The following is a 6,792-nucleotide window of genomic DNA, read 5'->3' on the forward strand; positions in this document are numbered from 1 at the left end:
AGAATCACTATAGACACAAATTGTAGGATGGAAATATGGGTCTCTTCCCAATTTAGTTCTTTGTGGTATATTTTCTATTAAATATGCCTCATATCACACACATTGGAGATTAACTCCTTTGCACCGCTGAATGGAAAATATTGAGACTAGACCCTGATGTCCCATTCTTTTGGGGGAAGCAACATGATAGTTCTTTTGTAGAGAAAGTCCCATCAGTTAGAGTTCATAGAGAAGGATTTTTAGGATAAGGCAACCATGGAATGAGCAGGGTCCCTGAAGAGCAAAGGGCCAGGAGAAACAATCACATGCCCAGTGGTAACCAGCTCCTTCATCCAGGTGTCAGATGGTGTGATAGACCACATATCTGCAGAGTTTAGTGTGCAGCACTCCAAAGGAGTGGAGGTTAGCTGGTAGCGGAGGTGAGCTGGGCTTCTTAGATAAGGAAATAGAAGGAGTGGAGCAGAGTGTCTTGGTGCTAAACTCCACAGCATCTGTAGAAATGAAGTTGTGAAATGAGAGACTGATTATGAGGCAAAGAAAGAGCCAGAGGCCCAAAGAGGCTTCTTTTTGTCACCCCAGCGACAGAGGACAGGATGACCTCAAGCACTGGAGCTGGGAAAGAGGATTCTTGCTCCGCGTAGCTTTTCCTAGATTCTCCCCCACAAAAGTGTGATCCTTTTAAGCAGGAGATCAGCTAGATTAAATTTTGCACACTTCTCATCATTCCAGCCTTCAAATTAAACATGTCCATGGTCATATAGTGACAACCTCCATAGATCTTGATGTGATCCTGGCACTCGTGCAGGCATGAGTAAGGAAGAGCCCTTGACAGAATCTGAAAGAATACTAGCTTTGTGGACAGGTTCAAGGAGAGGGGACATAAAGGAAGAGACCTTTTCTGTGGTCCACCTGCAGAACACAAATGTTGAGCAACTCTGAGAGTAACTGCTATGATTTTACGGGTCCAATGAAAAGCCAAGTCTTCTGCCAGTGGAATTAAAGGGGAGTGTGTGGGGGGGTAATCTCTGGTTGAGGAGATTTGCATCCACCTCAGGGACTGGTAATATTTGGGTCCTCTAGGGAGACTGAGTTCCACTTTGGCCTGAGACAGGAGTTGAGACCTTTTTTCCACGTTCCCACTCTACACACTACATGGAGAATGTCAAGGTGCAGGGGAAAGATGGTTCATGCCATGCTAAGGAAAAGTCTTGAAAATGAGACCTCCTGCTCTCAACAGGGGTTTGATTACTGTCTTCCACTCCCCTAGGTTAATCTTCATCACAATGGGCCCTGAAGGAGGGGCAGAGGCTGTATCTTTTAGCCTTCTCATGGTTGTGCACCTTAGGAAAGAATTAAGAGTAGAGGAGGAGGACTGAAGCGAGGGTGCCATGCTTCCCAGTCAAAGACAGCAAAAGAGATGGGAAGAGAAAGGGCAAACAGGGGGCTTATTTCCTGTCAGGTAGAGCCATAGTGCAAGCTGTCCCTGTGCAGGCATAGGAGAATGAGAAACTATAACAACCAGAATTATGTGAGAGTCATTTTCCTGTGAAGGGGCTTTGTGCCACTAACTATGCAAAGAGGGTTTTGGAGGATGGGAGAGATTAAATAAATAAAACCAGTATATGACCACAGCCCCTACATATAATCACAGAAACATTGAACTGACACAAAAGGAAATGAAAAATTAATCTCTCATCTGCTAGCAGCTACTTGGCTACTGGTAGCCTCTCTTTAGAAAAAGAAAAATAGCCCAGGAATGGTTAAAAAATATGGGAGGTCATGAGTAGGGAAAAATTAACACAGCGATTATGTATCCAGCAAAATAAACAGAGGACAGATAATTAGATACCTTTTATTCAGTACTCAAAGTACATTCACCTGCAAAAACAAAAAGGCACGCCTAATTTTTTTTAATATTAACATTTGAGAGCCATACCTGGTCTGTTAAATATTTGTATATTTATTAAATTGAATGAAATCAATATAATCACTAAAAATGACATAGGCATTGTAATGATGTTCACTCTGAAATATGGTAACACTGTTAAACAGAAAGATCTGAGGCCTATATTCCTGTATATCTCTTTAAACAAAAGCTAACTGCTGTAATGATTGTTTTGGTTTTTGATATTTGCATAGCAAGGGTTTCTAAACATGTTACAACTACCTAAATAAATTGTTTTAATAAAAAAGAACAAGCAAACTGTAGGACTGGAAAGGACCTTGTTAAGTTATCTAGTCCAGTTCCCTACACTGAGGCAGACTGGACCAATGATTCCCAATGGAGGTTCCTCAGACCTCTGGAGGTCTGGTCTGCCACGAGTTATGTGGGGGTCTGTCCCTTGAGCCAGGGCCAGAACGCTCTGGAACAGCATTTTGGCACTTTTGCTGCATGGAGGATGCCATTTTATTCTCATAATGAAGTCCTCCACACAGCATGACCTCGCATGCACTGTGTGAGAGGGGTCACGCTGGCAGAGGCGGTCTCATGCAGGAAGAGATGTTTCAAGTAGTACTGGAAAGGAAAAAGGTCTCAGGACACTTGGTAAGATGCCAAATGGGTCGTTGGAGAAAAAAGTTGGTAACCATTGATCTAGACCATCCCTGACAGGTTTTAGTCTAACCTGTGCTTATAACCCTCCAATGACAGAGATTCTACAACGTCCCTAGGTAATCTGTTCCAGTGCTTAACGACCCTGGCAGTTAGGAAGTTTTTCCTAATGTTTAACCTAAATCTCCCTTGCTCCAATTTAAGCCAATTACTTCTTATACTGTCCTAACTGGATAAGGAGAACAATTTATCACCCTTCTCTTTATAAGAATCTTGAAGACTTATGTTCTCCTCCCCGCTCCTCAGTCTTTTCTTCTTTAGACTAACCAAACCCAAATTTTTCAATCTTTCTTTTTAGGTCAAGTTTTCTAGACCTTTAATTATGTTTTACTGCTCTCTTATGGACTTTCTTCAATGTGTCCATATCTTTCCCAAAGTTTGGTGCCCAGAACTGGACACAGTACTCCAGATGAGGCCTTAGCAATGCTAAGTAGAATGGAAGAATTACTTCTTGTGAATTGCTTACAACATTCATGCTAATACATCCCAGAATGATGTTCACTTTTTTTGCAACCATATTACATTGTCGACTCATTTATTTCGTAACCCACTATGATCTCCAAATCCTTTTCTGTGGTACTCATTTCTAGGCAGTCATTTCACGTTTTGTATGTGTGCAATTGATTATTCCTTCCTAAGTGTAGTACTTTATATTTGTCCTTTTCGAATTTCATTTTATTTCATTCAGACCATTTCTCCTGTTTGTCAAGATAATTTTGAATTTTAGTCCTGTCCTCAAAATCGCTCGCAACCCCTCCCAACTTGGTATTGTCTGCAAACTTTATAAGCATACTCTCTATGCCATTATCTAAATCATTTATGAAAATATTGAATAGAACTGGACCCAGGACAGATCCTTGTGGGACCCCACTCAGTATGCCCTTCCAGCTTGACTGTAAACCATAGATAACTACTCTCTGAGTTCAGTTTTCCAACCAGTTATGCACCCACTTTACAGTAGGTTCATCTAGGCTACATTTCTCTAGTTTGCTTATGAAAAGGTCATGAGACAGCATCAAAAACATTACTAAAGTTGAGATATATCACATTTACTGCTTCCCCCCCATCCGCAAGTCTTGTTACCCTATCAAAGAAGGATATTAGGTTGGTTTAGTATATTTGATTTCTTCTTGACAAATCCATATTGATAGTTGATCATCACCTCATTATTTTCCAGGTGCTTAAAAATTGATGATTTGCTCTATTATCTTTCTGGGTACCAAAGTTAAGATGACTGGTCTATAATTCCCTGGGTTGTCCTTATTCCCCTTTTTATAGGCAAGTACTATATTTGCTCTTTTCTAGGGCTCTGGGTTCTCTCTCATCCTCCACAAGTTCTTAAAGATAATCGCTAATGCCTCAGAGATCTCTTTATCCAGTTCCTTAAGTATTCTAGGATGTATTTCGTCAGGCGATGAAGACATCTAACTTATCTAAATAATTCTTAATTTGTTCTTTAGCCTCAGATCCTACCCCATTTACACCGATGTTCACTATGTTAGTCATCCAACCACTGCTAACCTTTTTGGTGAAAACAAACAAAAAAGGCATTTAACACTTCAACCATTGTTGCATTTTCTGTCATCTTTCCCTCCTCATTAATTAATAGGCTCACTCTGGGCCTTCCTTGTGTATTTGTAAAATGTTTTATTGTTACACTTTACATCCCTAGCTAATTTAATTTCATTTTGTGTCATAGCCTCTCAAATTTTGTCCCTACATGCTCTTAGGGTTTTTATATATTATATAAAATTCGTAATTTGATCGAGTGTCCACTTTTTGAAGGACTTTTTTGTTTCAGGTCACTGAAGATCTCCTGGTTAAGCCACGTTTACCATACATCCTGTCTTGCCTGCGCATTGGGATAGTTTGCTCTTGTGCCCTTAATGTCTCTAAAAAACTGCCAACTCACCTGCCTTCCACAGGATCCTACCTACCAATTCTCTGAGTTTGCTGAAGTCTTCCTTCTTGAAGTTCATTATCTTTATTCTGCTGTTTTCCCTCCTGCCATTTTGTAGAATCATGAACTTTATCATTTCATGATCACTGTCACCCAAACTGCCTTACACCTTCAAATTCTCAACCAGTTCCTCCCTATTTGTCAAAATCAAATCCAGAATAACTCTTCCACTATCTGCTTTCTCTATCTTCTGTAATAAAATCTTGTCCCCAGTGCATTCCAAGAACTTGTTGGATAATCTGTGTCCTGCTGTATTATTTTCCCAAAACAGGTCTGGGTAGTTGAAATCCCCCATCATCAAGTCCTGTGCTTTGAATGATTTTGTTAGTCATTTAAAAAAAGCCTCATCCACGTCTTCTTCCTGCTTAGGTCATCTATAGTAGACCCTACTATGACATCACTCTTGTTTTTTACCAATTATCTTTACCCAGAGACTTTCAATAGGTCTGCCTTCCACTTCTATCTTGACCTAAGTACATGTATACATCTCTGATATACAAGAAAACACCTCCTCCCTTTTTTCCCCTGCTTGTCCTTCCTGAATAAGTTGTACTCTTGTATACCAATATTCCAGTCATGTGGATTATCCCACTAAGTCTCAGATGCTAGTTATGTCATAATTGTGATTATTCACTAGTACTTCATTTTCTGTTTATTCCCCCATACTTCTTGCATTAATAATACAGACATTTAAGATGTTATGAGATTTCTCCTCTATGTCCCCTCTTGTCTCTCCTTTGTCCCCTGCTACGATTGCCTATGTTCCCCCCAAATTCCAGCCCTTCACCCTGGTCTCCATGCTCTGGAAATACCTGTGGGTTTTTGTCTCCTGCCAACATCAACCTACTTTAAAGCCTGCATCACTAGGTGACCAGTCTGTATCTGAAGCTTTCCTTGACAGGTGGGCCCCATTTCTGCTCAGCAGTCCCCCTCAGAACAGCATCCCATGGTCAAGGAAGCCAAGGCCCTCCTGGCAACACCCTCCTCACAGCCAGGCATTCACCTCCAGGATGTGTCTGTCTCTGCCTGGGTCCCTACCCTTGACCAGGATTGATGAGACCACCACCTGCTCCCCAACTCCTTCACTCTCACTCCCAGAGTCCTATAGTCACTTCTGATCTGCTCAGTGTCCTACCTCACAGTATTATTAGTGCCTACATAGATTAACAGTATGGGGTAATAGTCATAAGGCTGGATGACCCTTGACAATCCTTCTGTAATGTATTGGATACAGGCTCCTGGCAGGCAGCACACCTCCTGTGGTGCCTATCAGTAGGCACCTCTCGCACTGGATGGTCTCCCCAGCCTGGCTTTCTATGACGGGGAAATGAGTAGAGGCATCCATGGTTGGGTTCTCTGGCTGGACACAGGTGCAGGTGGAGGAGCCAGGAGCAGTGTTGGCACTGGTGATGTAGCCTTTCCAAACCATGATTTTTTTCTCTCTCCCGCCTATAAAATCCCTCTCAAACTTCCCTGTTTGATGCTCCTTGGTTATTTAGCAGCTGGCTTTTAAGCCCCTCTCTCCTAGTCAGCCCTGCCCCCTCATTAACACACAGAGAAAGGGTGATCAAGGCTCAGAGGCCAGGAGGTGAGAGCCTTGCTCATGCACACTCAGCTAGCTGCTAGTAGGCCTCTGGCCCCCACAACCACACAATTCCCAAAAGACCACACTGTAAACTTTAAGCAAACCAGAAGAAAAACCAACCAGACAGACAAGCTCACTCACCCCAAGAGTTAGCTCTCGCTTCTTCAGCAACACCCCTCCGCCTGCAGCTAGAACCCACCCTAGCCTGCAATAACCCCTATGCACAAGTTTATGGTCACTGGATCTGCGTAAGTGAAGACTCACTGGCATTCGCCAACCCACTACCTTCAGGCTTCCCCCTGGCACCTGATCCAACACCACACACCACTTCTGTAGTCGGGTTTCTCCATGGCACTTCCACTGATGATTTCACTTTAAGTGAAGATAGCTAACGTGGCAATGGCAGATTTGCATCCATCAGCTGAAGATTTGGGGAAAGGCCCATGAGTGGGGCTCCACAGGACATTGATACTACACAGGGTTTCAAGGCATCCCTTTATGACTCCTGAAAATCATTACATTTGTCATGCTGAGGAACAGCGTGGATTCTGTGAAGGATTCAGTTGTTAAATTACCTTGGCTACATAGATTTCTGTGTTGTGCTTCTCACATGACAGATGAGGGGATATATGGTGT

Source organism: Mauremys reevesii, linkage group 1 (genome assembly GCF_016161935.1).
Source record: "Mauremys reevesii isolate NIE-2019 linkage group 1, ASM1616193v1, whole genome shotgun sequence".
In the NCBI taxonomy this organism is placed as follows: domain Eukaryota; kingdom Metazoa; phylum Chordata; order Testudines; family Geoemydidae; genus Mauremys; species Mauremys reevesii.